Below are 15,172 nucleotides of genomic sequence, written 5' to 3'. Positions count from 1 at the left end.
CTTATCTTAGTAATTTTCTTTTCGCTTTTCCTTTTAGATTTTTTTTTTTTTTACAACACACTTATACAAACTTGCCAAAAAACATAACACAATATGATGAATAATGCAGTGTGCTAGCGAACTTGTTTTCACAAAATTTTTAACAATACTGACAAATTTATTGGGATTAAATTTGTCAGTATTAAAAAACTAATTATGATAAAATATATGACAAATATATTTTATCATAATTAGTTTTATTGTAGCGCTCGCAATAAACTAATCACAAATGACCTTCATATGTATGCTGTAATAGCGTCACACCTATGTGGCTACATTGGCCACCTATGGGCGAAATAAGAAAATACTTTTTTTTTAAATATTTTAAGCGAAAAAACAACAACCCTAACTTTACAATATTTATTTTAGAATTACTAATCAAATTATTTCCTAAATATTTTTTGGTCCCTGGGGAAATTTTTACTTAAACTATCTTGGTTGTCATTAGAAGGAGGTGGTTAGCTGTTGGGTAAAATGTATGTGCTAAAATAACCACCGGAGATCTGGCAAACTCACTAATCCAGCACCCCACAGGTTCCAACGCTGCCAGATTAGTGATGGTTGACCTGTACTATATAATACAATTTGTGGGGGTTTATTTCCTACTGGCTGGAAAACAGCATTATTAAAACTTATTCCTAAACCTGGAAAACCAAGGAATTATGCTAAGTCTGATAGGCCAATTGCTCTGTTGGCTAATATGGGGCAGATTCTGGAACACCTTATGATTTCTTGAATAACTTCCTTCCTTCATGCTAATTTAATTTCCCCTCAGAAATATGGACTTTGTCCTGGGAAGATCCAGTGAGTAAGCGCTAGTAGATTTTGGGAGTCAGTCACATAAAAATTTCTTCTTATAAATATGCACTTGCTATTTTTGTGGATTTTGAGGGAGCTTTCCAATCCTTTTGGTGGGAGAGCTCCCTTGCAAAAGCTACATCAAGCTGAATACCCTCATCAATTATATAACTTAGTACGAAGTTATTTTTCACAAAGGAAAATACTGGTGAAATCAAAATTTCTGTGTGTAGAGCAAAAATTACTCGGGGGGGTGTCCTCAAGGCTCAATTTTGGGTCCGTCAATGTGGAATATTGTACTACAGGAATGGGTAGCACGAACTTTTAATAAGACTAGTCTTATTGCATATGCCAATGATTTAACTATATTTAATTGAAGGTAATTCCCGAAAGGCTTTAGAGTCCACTGCCCACCATGTATTAAAGGATCTATATACAAATACACTCCAGCACAAGTTTACCATTAGTTCTTCTAAAACTAAGATGATTATTTTTAAGACTGAATTAGATCTAAACAGACCTCCTCAAATTAAAATGAATGGGACTCAACTTCCTCTTGTAACTGAAGTAAAATATTTAGGAATGACAGTTGATTACAAGCTAAATTTCTCTGCACATCTTTCTTATTCATTAAGTAAAGTTAAAAATCCCACTGCAGCTATTTTTTGGACATTGAGAACAGAGTGGGGATTGTTGAAAAAAACTTTGAAGTTATACTATTCTGTAGTCTTCCTCCCTATATGCCAGTGGTGCACAAACTTATTTTGCTCGCAACCCCCTTTATTAAATATAAAATTGATGCGACCCCTCAATGTAAACCCTGAGGGAGGATGACAAGATTTTTAAAGAAGAAAAATGGCATTTTATAAAATATGTACTAGAAAATTTTATTTGAGTACTGAGAAAGGATTAAAAAAAAAATTGTTTCTTTTTTAATTGTTTAATTTTTTTATTGAATACAGCAAAAACAACAAATCAAATTCTTATTCTTCAATTAAGATTACAAAACAATAAAAAATGAACAATTACAAAAAACAATTAATGAGAAGGATGAGCCTGGATGATCGATAATATTTGAAATTGTTAATCTTATGTCATCGTCTGGAATGCTGTTTTTTTTTATAGCTGTTAATTTTGAGAAACGAACATCACATAAACATGTATACCCAAAAGCTATCTTTGTATCGCCATTTTCGATAATTTTGGATACTCATCTCGAAGAGAAAGCCAAAATTTTTCCCAAGTAGTCTTGAAACGAGCACGTCAGACGACAGGTCGATGAGATCTTCCTTTTAGCTCAATGGTAATTTCGAGACATGAAGAAATTTCAAAAGCAAAGGGATCATGAATCCAAACAACTTTTTTTTCTGGAGATATATTAGCATTAGCATTAGTAGAGGCATTTGATGCAAGAAAGCAAGCTTATGCAGCATCAGCCAAAAAAAAAAAAAACAACCACTTCCACTTCACCCCTCTGTTCGTACAAAATACCTGTCCAGCTGAGCCTTAAACTTATTTAGGCTATCAAGTTCCACGACAAGGGATGGAAGTCTGTTCCACCAACCAACCACCCGCTGGCTAAAGGCAAATTTCCGCACGTCTATCCTACATTAGTCTTTTCTCAATTTGAATTTATGCCCTCTCAGGTGATTATTCTGAGTGAGAGGAAGAATCCCATCAGCATTGAAAAATCAGAAAATTCTTACTTAGCATTGTTAGGTGGGTGGCAATGACATCCCACCTATTTGATAAAAACAATAAAACTTTGTTTGAGACCAAAAATGACGTCGCAACACTTTACCGCTGGGAACCACGTCACTTTCGTATATAAAAGAAGCATTTCATAAGTGGATCCCATTTCATTACAAAGTATAGTGAAAAGTCTGCTATTTAAGCTTCTACTTTCAATAAAGTTCCTTAAAAGTACTGCATCTTTCAAAACTTCATTCAAATCAGTTTTCATATCCTTGGCTACTAATACTTCCCTATGTATAATGCAATGATTAAAAACGATATTTGGATCAATTTCCTTTACTTTTCCTTTAAAACCTTTATTTTCTCCTGTTAATGCAGCTATCAGTACAAATTGCAACACTGTTGTTCCACTTTAGATTATTTGTTTGAAAGAAAATGTTTATAACATCAAAAATCTTCTGGCCCGTCATTTTTCCTTCCAAAGCTTTGCAAAATAGAAAATTCTCCAAAATATCTTTCTCCTAGCAGTATCCAACATACTCAATAAGTTGAGCAAGGTTTGAAATATCTGTGGATACATCTAATTGTATTTCAAAAATTGGACTTTCTGTTAGTCGATTTAATAAATTGAATTTTATGTTGTCCGATGACTGTAAGACGCCTCAAAACTGTGTTTCTGGACAGAGGAATGGTTTTTAAATCGTTGCTGTATTTTTCTCCATGCATTATTGAAATAATTTTTATTGCAGCAAGGAGAATGCACTGAATTACGAAGCGGAATAAACTTGCGTGCAACCAGAGCCAACGGAACACTTTAAGCCGGGCATAGGTGCGCCAACGTCTGGGAGCACCGAAATTCAAAATTTTTATTATAATAATATTTAATAAAAGTATTTCAAGGCACCAAATACATTTCTGTCTAGGGGTGCCAAAAACCCTAGTGCCGCACCTCCGTGTGACACACTTCCTATGTATATTTACTGCTCCAGCACATTCACACCTCTGACTTTTAGGCAGTTTGAGAATTTGTCATGTAGGAAGCACAAATTAACAGCTAAAGGGATTACCGTAAGGCATTAATTGAGTAGAAGTATCAATATATACTGAGAAGTCGCAGTAGTGAGCTGCTTTTTGTGTGTCCATAGCCAGTGAACAAATTAAGGCACGGTGGGCAGTAGGTTCATTGGTATCTCAGACTTAGTTTGAATAGCAAGGTCTCTGCACCTACAGTATTGAAAAAGTAATTTTAACAACAGGTTTTTAGCTTTTATGTACACAAAAATAAATTTAACAAAAAAATACAAAAAAATAAATTTTAAAAATTTCTGCGACCCCTTTAATTTATCCCATGATCCCTCTGGGGGTCGCACCCCACAGTTTGTGCACCACTGACCTATGCTGCTGGTGCATGGTACCATAGGGTGGTAATTGTTAGATTTCAATTAAAACTCATGTCATTGCAAAGGAAATTGCTGTTGGCTATTCTATATGTTTGTCGAACAGTATCGATGGTTTCTTTGCAGATATTAACTGGAGTGTCACCATTGGACTTTTACTTAGTGCTTCGAGGGCTGTGCTTTCATATCTGTAAACATTCCAACTGCATTTATCAGGATTGAGATTCACACACAACAGGGTGTTAAGAGAGCAAAACAAAGATGTTGGAATGAGTTGGTGAACAAATTGCAGGCCAGATGCGATACATCCACAGCTGGATTAGTGATTAAGAAATTTATTTCTCGGTTTTCTTATTTAATAGACACAAGAAGAAATAAGTGGACAAATAAATAAATATATGAACATGTTCAGCTCTTACATTCTTACAGGACATGTTTCGTTAAATGCTCAACTGTTTAAATTCGGGCTGAGCAATATACCTCTCTGTTTTTGTGGACAGACCGAAAGTTGGAGCCATGTTTTGTATGAATGTACACAATATTTGGACATCAGGACAGAATTTGAATTTACTGTGGGAATAATTTCTCCTGATCAAGAGACTAAACTTATTCAAACCCCCTTTAATCTAAATGTGCTTCATGCGTTTAAAAGGCAAAAGTTTCTGCTGACACGAATGGCTTTGGATAGTTCTAGAGTTTATGAATACAGTGTATAAGAGTTTAGTGAAGGGGTTCAGTGTTGGGTCCATTATTGTTTTCTGTATTTATAAATGATATTTATGATGGTATATCAAGCTTAATGTCCAAGTTTGCAGACAATACAAAGGTTGGCAGGGTTGTTAAGGACACTACTGATAGTATGCTGCTGCAACAGGATCCGGAAAGGTTGAACAGATGGGCTGAGAGGTGGCAAGTGAAGTTTAACATTGACAAATGTAAAGTACTACATATGGGAAACAGTAACCCCAGAGTAACGTATCAACTCTGTGGTACTACACTGACAGTGGTAGAGAATGAAAAGGACCTGGGGGTAATTGTGCAGACAGATATGAAGTTTTCTAAGCAGTGCAGATGGGCTGCAAGAGTAGCTCATGGAGTTTTGTGAATGATATACAGTAATTTTTCTAGCAGGGATAAGGAGGTGATTATTCCCTTGTATAAGGCAATGGTCAGGCCACACCTTGAGTACTGTATACAGGTCTGGAGGCCTCATTTCAAGAAGGATGTAGAGCTGCTGGAACGAGTACAGAGAAGGGCAACAAGATTAGCGAATGGAACATAGGGTTGCTGTTACGAAGAAAGGCTTAAGTTTTGCTTAAGTGTCTGGAGACTAGGCACTTAAGAAAACCGAGAAATAAATTTCTTAATCACTAATCCAGCTGTGGATGTATCGCATCTGGCCTGCAATTTGTTCACCACCAGCGAGGTGATCTGATAGAGGTGTATAAAGCCTTGAACGGTTTGAGCATGCTCAGTGCTGATGGGATTCCTCCTCTTGCTCAGAATAACCACCCGAGAGGGCATAAATTCAAATTGAGGAAAGACAGATGTAGGATAGATGTGCAGAAATTTGCCTTTAGCCAGCAGGTAGTTGGTTTGTGGAACAGACTTCCATCCCTTGTTGTGGAGGTTGATAGCCTAAATAAATTTAAGGCTTAGCTGGACAGGTATTTTTAATGAACGGAGGGGTGAAATGGGAGTGGGTTTTTTTTTTTTTTTTTTTTGGCTGATGCTGCATAAGCTTGCTTTTTTGCATCATATGCCTCTGCTAATGCTAAAGATGTTAAGATTTTAAGCTCTACTTCCTTTTTTTTTTTAATATTATTTTATTTCAATTTTATTCCTATTTCTTATTATTTTTCTCTTCTTCTTCTTCTTCTTCTTCTTCTTTTTCCCTCCCCCTACCTCTGGAGTGGCTCCCAGATGTGTGTGTGTTGTCTCATAAACTGAGACTCTAAACATCCTACCTATTTGAACTGGTCGACCTTCCTGTGGTTTGGATGAGTATTGAGAAGCACCTTTCCGGGTAAACGGCCTGTACAAACAACACACACAGAACTTACACTACACTTATCTGGCCCAATTTTATAGAATCTAAAATTACAGTGATACGAGATGGATTTGAAATGTTCTAGGAGACGCCCTTAACAAAAACGCATGTCCACATGTGCCAAATGGGTGATCCATAGTTTGTATGCATTTTTCCTAGTATTTTGCCAGCTAATAGTAGGTTTAGTGCTGTTGTTAAGTATTGGATAGAAGGGGCAATATTTTCTCCCAGTATGCATTACAACAAGATCACATGGGAGGATCCATGAGGAGAAGTAAAATGGGCATAAGCAGCTAGGGAGCTGTACTGAGGCTATTTACTTTTGTAACTGTAAGTTTCATATTTCTAATAACTGTTGCAACCCACAAGGTTTCCATGGTTTCAATAATCCTATAACTTCTAGAATATCCCTGAACCCTACTCCCATGGGTAATAGGGGTCCTGAATACAGGTAATGTCTATTTGTTGTTCTTCCATGGCCAATTTTAACTGATCTACAACTGTATAAGCTCACTACACATTAAGTTGAAGATACTTCAAGGCGTGGGTACTGATTACGACTACGAATTATGTCCATAATCTATTTTCTGATTTAGTTGTTTAACTGCATTCATACATATTGGGCACTCGGTGTCTTGCGCTGAATGGTTGAAGACCAGCCCATCAGATTTACAGTTTGCACATTTGGCATCCTGTATTTTTTTTACATTGGCTATAGTCATAACCTGTACTGCACATGACCATGTGCTCTCTTTTTGTGAGCAGGTGTGTGACGTGTGCCCCAACTTCATACACCGATAACATTCGGGTATTCCTGTGGGGGTACTCCATTGTATGTAAATTCTTTCTTTCTTGTCTTGTCAATATCTACCACACTAGGGGAGATTTCTGATACCCAGTGGCAAGATTGGACAGATCTTGATTTGGTGCTGTCTTTAGATCTGAATTCATAGTTTATCTGGTCCTTTCTCATATGTTTTTAGCAGTTTTTTCTCATAGATCTCAGTTGTAATTTCCTGTTTGGATTTAGTCTTCTACTCAAGTCAAAGATAAAGATATTAGGTGCACAGGTATTTGGCTTGTCAGTTTTCAAGCCTAACTTTGTGGTCATGGGGTTATAATTTTTTCAGCATCCTCTTTGCTGATAGTTTCAATAACTATGCCTTTTCATCTTGTCATTGTCAGTCCTTTGACTTTGATATTCTTAAATTTGTTCTTTGAGTTCTCAGTGAAGGCTTGCTTTACTGCTTCTCTAGACCCTAGTTTATTTCTCTCAGTTGGTGTAATAATTATAACATTGTTCTCTTTGTCCTGTTTTGGAGATACTTCAGGTCTGCCATCCCCACTCACATAGATTTGGGAATTATATTCAACCCAAAACTGAGTTTTTATGCTCATGTTGACAAGCTCACATCTAGAGCAGCCTCTCTTCGATGAGCAGCTATACACCAATTAATCTATGCTAAGGATCCTCAAATAATTAGGAAATTCTTTTGAACTGTAATTTAATCTTTGAACTGTGGGTATTAGCAGCTACTACAGCAAAGAAGAAGCCAATCCTCGCTGTAAAATTCTGGCTCCTTCAATGGGGTAACCAGAAAGCTTGTCTCACCAGAGGACAGAACTACAGTCTGGGCTACTTCACTGGGGTTGCAGCAACTACCATATATCATTAAAATATGAATAGTAGCGACAGTTAAAATTATCAGGGTCAAATCTCAACACCATTCGTTTGGGATTCGTGTTACTGGTGAATACCGAAGCCAGTACTTCACGCAACCCTGATGTTCTGCTTGAAGGATTAGAGATTTAATATCGTAGCTTGCTACCTCCCAAATCAAATGGAAACAAAATACAGCATCTCGATGCCAACTTGAATAAGTTTTGCACAAATAAAACCTATAGGAAAGAGGTCTTAGCAGCTGGATCGAATCACAAAAGCCAATAAGAACAAGCTGGTGCTCGTCCATGCCATCTGCCAAGCTCTCCTGTTCTTTGAGAAAATTTGTTTGCTACATGCAAGGGGTTAGAACACATACCGATTTTTCTGTAAACAAGAATGCATCGATGCGTAGGCACAATGAAAGTAGAATCTCTTTCGTGTATATTGTAATAAGATCAGAGTGTAGAATGTGTTTGGTGTCAAATGGCACCAGGAGTTTCCCCCATCTCCACGTAATATGCATTGTAGGTGTGAAACACTGTCAATGCCAGAGTTTTATAATAAGATCATAGAGAACTTTAGGGCCTTAAGTTGAGGAATAGTTAACAGACATGTACGCTAGTGCAAGTGCATCATTTCTACACACAGCCACTAAATAGCTAGGAATTGGCATTAAGTAAATCTCATATTGTGAATACCTTCACAATGAGTTATCCTGAATAAGTCAAATAAGTAATGCTTTACCAATGGAGAAGACCACTGTTACTTTAGCATTAGTAGAGGCATATGATGCACGAAAGCAAGCTGATGCAGCATCAGCCAAAAAAAACCCCCTGCCATTTCACCACTCCATTCATTCCAAATGCCTGTCCAGCTCAGCCTTAAATTTATTTAGGTTGTCAACTTCCACAACAAGAGATGGGAGTCTTTTCCACCCATCAACTACCCGCTGGCTAAAGGAAAATTTCCGCACATCTATTCTACAACTGTGTTTCCTCAATTTGAATCTATGTCCCCCTCAGGTTTTTAGTCTGAGCTAGAGGAAGAATCCCATCAGTATTCAGCTTGCTCAACCAATTCATGGCCTTATACGCCTCAACCAGATCATGAGATGCATATAAATTATCAGATGATGCAGAAATCTACGGCAGATATAAATTAGTGTGTGATTAAGTCACAAAAGAGGTTAGGCAAGCTAAGGCAGATTATGAGAAGTCTCTGGCAAAGAATGCAAAGAAAAGCAGCAAAGATACTACTAGGCTTTTCATACCAATTATGAAAAGCCTAGTAGCATCTCATTTTCAATTGGGTGTCAGATGAATTTATGAGATTTTTGGCAGAGAAGAAAAATCTGTGAGTGCATATAAATTATCAGCTGATACAGAAGCCGATTGTAGATATAAAGTACAGTAATATCCCGAAGTTACGTGATAGGTGGGTATGGCGAAAATCGCTTAAGTCGAATTCGCGTAAGTCGGGGTACAACTTTGCATATAAATACATATAAATTTTGTTTAATTGGGACCAAGGACTAACAAAAACACTAGTTTAGAAGAAAAATATTAATACAAAATATGTATTAAAAATAAATGACTTACTTTGTCGACTTTCGATGCCGATGGCTTCATAAAATCTAACAAATTCTTTTTTTCACGCAGAATTTCTTCGTAGCAAGCTAATAATTTTTTTATTCCTTGCTTTGTAGCTATAACGCGTTCTTCGTTGGAGTCTATGTTTTCTAAAATTTTTAAGCCCTTTTCAATTGAGCTGAGACCTTCTGTCAAGTTTGCAATTGTCATGTGCTTTTCGCCGTTGCCTCATTTAGGCCTGTAGCACGTGCAATATTTAGGCCTGTAGCACATGTGAAACGCTCAAAGCGTTTCACAATTTCATATTTTTTCTCTGTCGACAGAGGCGGACTAGCCATAAGCCTTACTGGGGAAACCCCGGTGGGTCGGTATGATTTTGGCCATAAACCATAGTATGAGGCCACTATAAACTTTCCCAGTTAAGAATTTTTGACCCAGTCCGCCTCTGTTTATCGATAATTGCTTTTATTTTTCTCTCTGAATCTGCAGTGTCTTCACCAGTACGCTTCCTTTTCACACCTTTTAAGTATTTTACTAATTTTTAGGGAATAAAGCAATAAAGCACAATTACAAAACGAGGAGGCACGCTTGATACACATAAACAAAGCTGCGCGCATGTAGCAACTGAATAAACAACACCGTAAAGGCAGAGGTACACTATTAACACCTCACATTTTACTAAAGCACATTTATAGGGGTTACTACCATAAAACAATAAAAATCCAGTTGCATTTCTGCTAGTGGAATCTGTTATAAACTGGTAGTAAACTCGATCTAATTGCATACCGATAGCTGGAATTGTGTTGGCTTTTACGTTATTATGGTGAAACGTGTTTCCCCTTCACTGATATAAAAAACATAAATACATTTTCAGAATCTTCTCTTCATTCCTATCGTGTTGCGTTCGGTCGGGATGATTCTGCATTCGACTGCCATTTCTTGTAAACACAAAGGCGAATCGTGCCTAAGCCAATTCGGTTCGTGTTATATTATAAGATATCGTTACCGTATTTATAAATAGTGTATGATCGAATTCGTGTAGTGTAAACACGTGTTATACGAGGACTGACTGTATACGGCTCGACTGACGCGATCCATTTCTCTCGTGATAACAATGTAATTTCCGACAAAAGTTGAGCACGAATTCGAAAGCACACATAAATATGATAGTTGGAATACAAATTCTTGTATATGTGTGCAGCTCATGCGCAGCAAAGTTGAATTTTGTTCATCTTTAGCTTTCACTCTCTCTCTGCCGTCACACCGTATATCGATATCATATGAAAAACGACCTTGAAGATAGTATATCAGCGGCAGTGTTGCCAAACGAAAAAATCAAGAACCACGTAACTCCGAGTTCGCGTAAGTCGTGGTATTACTGTACAGTGGAACCTCTATATTCGTCAAATTTTTTCAACAAAAAAATGTTCCAATATTTGTCACGAAAAGTCTCATGCAATCGCCCATGCAGTCAGCCAGCCCTGTGCGATCGTTCAGTGCGTATCACCTCTTTGAAATTTTTTTGAATTTTGCAATCTTTTTCAGTTATCTTTGTAAAAAGAAGTGACCATGGCCCCAAAAAAGTCTAGTGAAGAAAAACCACCAAAAAAGGAAAGCTGTGAGAACCACGATTGAGTTGAAAAAAGAACTCATTGCTAAGTTTTAAAGTGAAACACGTGTTTCCAACTTAGCGTTATAATTTAACATGCTGAGAACTATGGTAAGCAGCATAATTAAAAATAAAGAAGCAATTAAAGCGGTTGATGTGGCAAAATGTGTAAAAATTCTTGCTGTTAATAGATCACAAACGTATGAAGACATGGAAAATCTTTTATTAGTATGGATTACTGAAAAGCAAATGGCTGGTGATTGGATTTCAGAATTTATCATCGGCGAAAAAGCAAGGCAGTTATATGATGGTCTGCAGCAAAAAAACCCAGGAACCAGTGGTGATTTCATGACAAGTAGAGGCTGGTTCGAAAAATTTGAAAGGCAAAGGGGTATTCATAGTGTAATTAGGCATGGAGAGGCTTCAAGCTCGAATGCAGAAGATGCTAAAAAGTTTGTTGAAGGTTTCAAAAACTATGTAGACACTGGGGGATTTATCCCTCAACAAGTTTTTAATTGTGATGAGACGGACCTATTCTGGAAAAAAATGCCTAGAAGAACCTACATCACAAAAGAGGAAAAAGTATTGCCCGGACAAAAACCAATGAAAGACAGATTAACACTCTTGCTGTGTGGTAACACTAGTGGAGACTGCAAAATTAAACCGTTGTTCGTTTATCATTCAGAAGATCTGAGAGTTGTTTAAGAAGAACAATATCATAAAAAAGTAAACTAAATGTGGTGCGGAGGACTGACAGTAAGGCTTGGGTAATGACAGTTTTTCCTGGAGTGGATTCACGAAGTGTTTGCCCCAAGAGTGAAAGCTTATCTAGAAAGTTATAATTTACATGTAAAGGCCCTCTTGGTTTTGGACAATGCTCCTCATCCCCCTGGCTTGGAAGACGATTTGGCAGGGGAATACATCTTTATTCGAATTAAATATCTACCACCAAACACAACTCCTCTAATCCAACCCATGGATCAGCAGGTCATTGCCTGTTTTAAAAAACCTTATACAAAGCATATATATTTGTATACAAGGCTTATACAAAAGCCCTGTTTCAAAGGGGTTTTGAAGTGACGTCGGAGACAGAACTTACATTGAGAGAATTTTTGAAAAATCACTTCAATGTCCTCCATTATTTGAGGATAAGACTTGGGGGAAGTGTCTTCCAGGACAACGAACTCAGCCTGGAGGAAATTGTGGCCAGTGTGTGTGTGTGTGTGTGTGTGTGTGTGTGTGTGTGTGTGTTAGAAAGAGACTTTGAAGGTTTGGGATTAGAGCCTGTTGTTAATGAAATTGTGTCTCTTGGTAGGTCCATGGGATTGTAGGTTGATAGTGAGGAAGCTCATCACAGAAGAACTGTTGGACCTTCATAAAGAACAGGAAGCTGAAGCAGTGGAGGAAATTTCATCAGAGGAGGAAGGGGTCTAGTAAAGGCAGCAACCCAACCGCTGACATTAGGGAAATGCTATCCAATTGGGCCAAAACACAGAGTATATGGTCGAGAAGTGGCACGCATACATTGCTGTGGTTAATCAAAATATAAATTCATTCAATGATAATGTGATTAGCTACTTTTGGAAAATTTAAAAAAAAACAGACAGAAACAGGCAACATTGGACAGGTTCTTTGCTAAATCGAGTGCTAGTAAATCGTCGGGAAAGGGACAAAAAAGACATTGATCCAGAATTGGAGTTACAGTACCTGATGTTTCAACGGAAGGTGACTCCACTTCCAAACAATACATAATTCCTTTGCTCTTCTTCAGTTTCTGCCATCATCGCTCCTCGGTAAAAGTAAAGTTCTGGTTAAATTTTTATTTTTTTATGTATCAGATTCGGGGCTGGGAAAGGATTATTCCAATTTTAGTTAATTCCTAGGGAAAAAAATGATTCTATATTCGTCCATTCCTCAGGATATAGAGGTTCCACTGTAGTCTGTGATGAAGTTACAAGGGAAATTAGTCAAACTTAGGCTGATTAGGAGTACTCGCTGTGAAAGAATGCAAAGAACAGCAGCAGTGATGCAAACAGTAGGAGGAAGGGGTTGAATCACATTCAGCATCATGATGTCAATGGTTTGACTGGTGATGATCCTGCTCAGATCCTGAAACTGAATACGTATAAAATATCTACATTCACACATGAGGAATTCTTTATGGAAGGCCATGTCAGAAGTTTATCAAACTTCAATTATTTTGTGATAACTGAAAGGAAAGTGGAAGAGAAACTGTTGAAGCTAAACAAAAAAAAAATGCACTTGGGGTGGATTGGATTTATCCAATTAAATTCATGGAAACAATAAAGGAGGTGAGTAAACTGTTAGCCATAAATATGAGAGCATCCTTGGATTCAGGAGAGGCACCGATGGACTGGATATGCTAATGTATTCCCAATTCTCAATGGATGGATCAAAAGGTGACATGAGTAATTACAGACCTGTTGTAGGGAAAATTATGGTGTCACTGGTTAAAGAAGTATTGCAGTAGCATCGAGACAGGAATGTGATTATACCATAGTCACAGCATGGATTTTTAAGGGGCGATCTTATCTGACCAAAGTGATTACGTATTATGATGTAGTGACTAAGGAACTAGATGCAATAAATAATTTTGATATATACTTGGATTTCAGGCAGACTTTTGATACAGTTGCACATGAAAGACTGTTGTATAAACTCTAGCTGTGTGGCATTAAAGGCGGATTACCACTATAGAGAAAGGGATGGCTGAGTGGGAGAAGGTACGGAGTGGTTGTCTGTGGGCACTGGACTGTCATTATCAGTGGACTACCCACAGGGTTCTGTACTAGGCCCAGCATTGTTTTCCATTTTTATTAATGATCTTGATGGTATATCAGGCTTGTTTTCAGGCTTAGCCGCACTGCATTTAAGGTTAATACAGCATTATATAATCATTTAATACTATTTAGAGTATGCTAATTTTAACGTGTTTCAAGCACTGAGTGTTTTTCCTTTTTCTTTTTTTTTTTATATATATATATATTTTTTTTTTTTTTTTTTTTTTTTTGTGGTGATGCTCATGCAGACTGCTGTCTTCACTCCTTATCATTGTCAGCAAATAGTCCTGATTTGAAACTGCTGGAATGTTACGCGACAGAAAATTGCTGTAAAAAGCCATCAGCAAAACACCCTTGCAAAAAAACTATTTTCCATATCTGCAACCACGGACTACATAGTGATTATTTCAGGAATCCTTTATTTATACTCCATGCCAGGCAGGTGCGGGATGATAATTAAAGTCCGTGTTGGTCCAACAAAATACCAATCCCTTTTATATAGTATGAATCAGAGCTGTAATACTCAATACGTTCTACACTGATATTAATATTTGTAAAATAATAAGAGGAGTATACCTCAGTATAGTGCATAGAACACTTCCGTATGATACTCTCCAGAAATTAAAACGGAAAAAACGAAAAAATCAACAACTTACCGGTACATTAGAGGAAAATAAAAATAATTAAATAATTTAAAAACAATTTAACACAATTCAAATCAGTTTAAAAGAATCTAACGAAAATATTCAAAACGATTTTCCTTCCTGAAGCTGACAACGCTTTTCAACATATGTCGTGATCACAGGAATGAAAATTACCGAATAGGGTTGAACCTGAAACTTAAATAGTGATTATTTGTCTTCACGCTTGCACGTAAAGGTCCGCACATCGGATATCAAATATGGCCGCCGAACATTAACAGAATTCTCGTGTAATTTAATCTCTACAGTTTCTGCAATTAATAGTCACGTATAATTACGTTGAATATTAAGTATTTTGGCCTCATTAAATAAAAAAGTATGTTTTTTCGTTAATGGCATGAAAGGCTAATTCTGACGCTTCTGAACGAGAAGCACGAACTGAGGCTTCATGTTGATTTACACGAATATTAATATTATATTGAGGTATACTCCTTATTATTTTACAAATAATACCTTTTATGGGATATCTAATGGTATCACTACTGTATTTGTTTGCTGATGGCTTATTTTTTACTATCTTATTTCATAATATTAATTTGAAACATTGGTCACAATGAAAACCTATTCATATGGCTCGCAGTATATTTCTGTGATTTATAAAATAATAATATCTTTTCTTTAATTTAATTTATTTTCACTGAAATGAATAGTCATTTTACATTAGTGCATAACAAATTTGTGGGCTATTGGGGAAATTATTTCAATTATGTTTGTTTTGGGATGAAATTTATAGTGATGCAATTATGTGATCGCCACTGTATATTCAAAAGCTGTAATGTTTGTAGCACTTAAGTAACTGATATAGTGTGTGTTCATTATTACAGTTGAAA

The 15,172-nt window shown here is 36.8% G+C and overlaps 1 protein-coding gene across 2 annotated transcripts in view; it reads left to right on the top strand.

Moving 5' to 3' along the window:
• The window catches only part of dom (domino helicase), an 896,769-nt gene that overhangs the window by 271,975 nt on the left and 609,622 nt on the right, over nt 1-15,172 (top strand). The window lies entirely within an intron of this gene.

The sequence above is a fragment of the Mastigoproctus giganteus genome, chromosome 13 (genome assembly GCF_048544385.1).
Source record: "Mastigoproctus giganteus isolate SK-2022 chromosome 13, ASM4854438v1, whole genome shotgun sequence".
Lineage (NCBI taxonomy): Eukaryota > Metazoa > Arthropoda > Arachnida > Uropygi > Thelyphonidae > Mastigoproctus > Mastigoproctus giganteus.
This window is presented reverse-complemented; position numbering and strand designations above follow the sequence as displayed.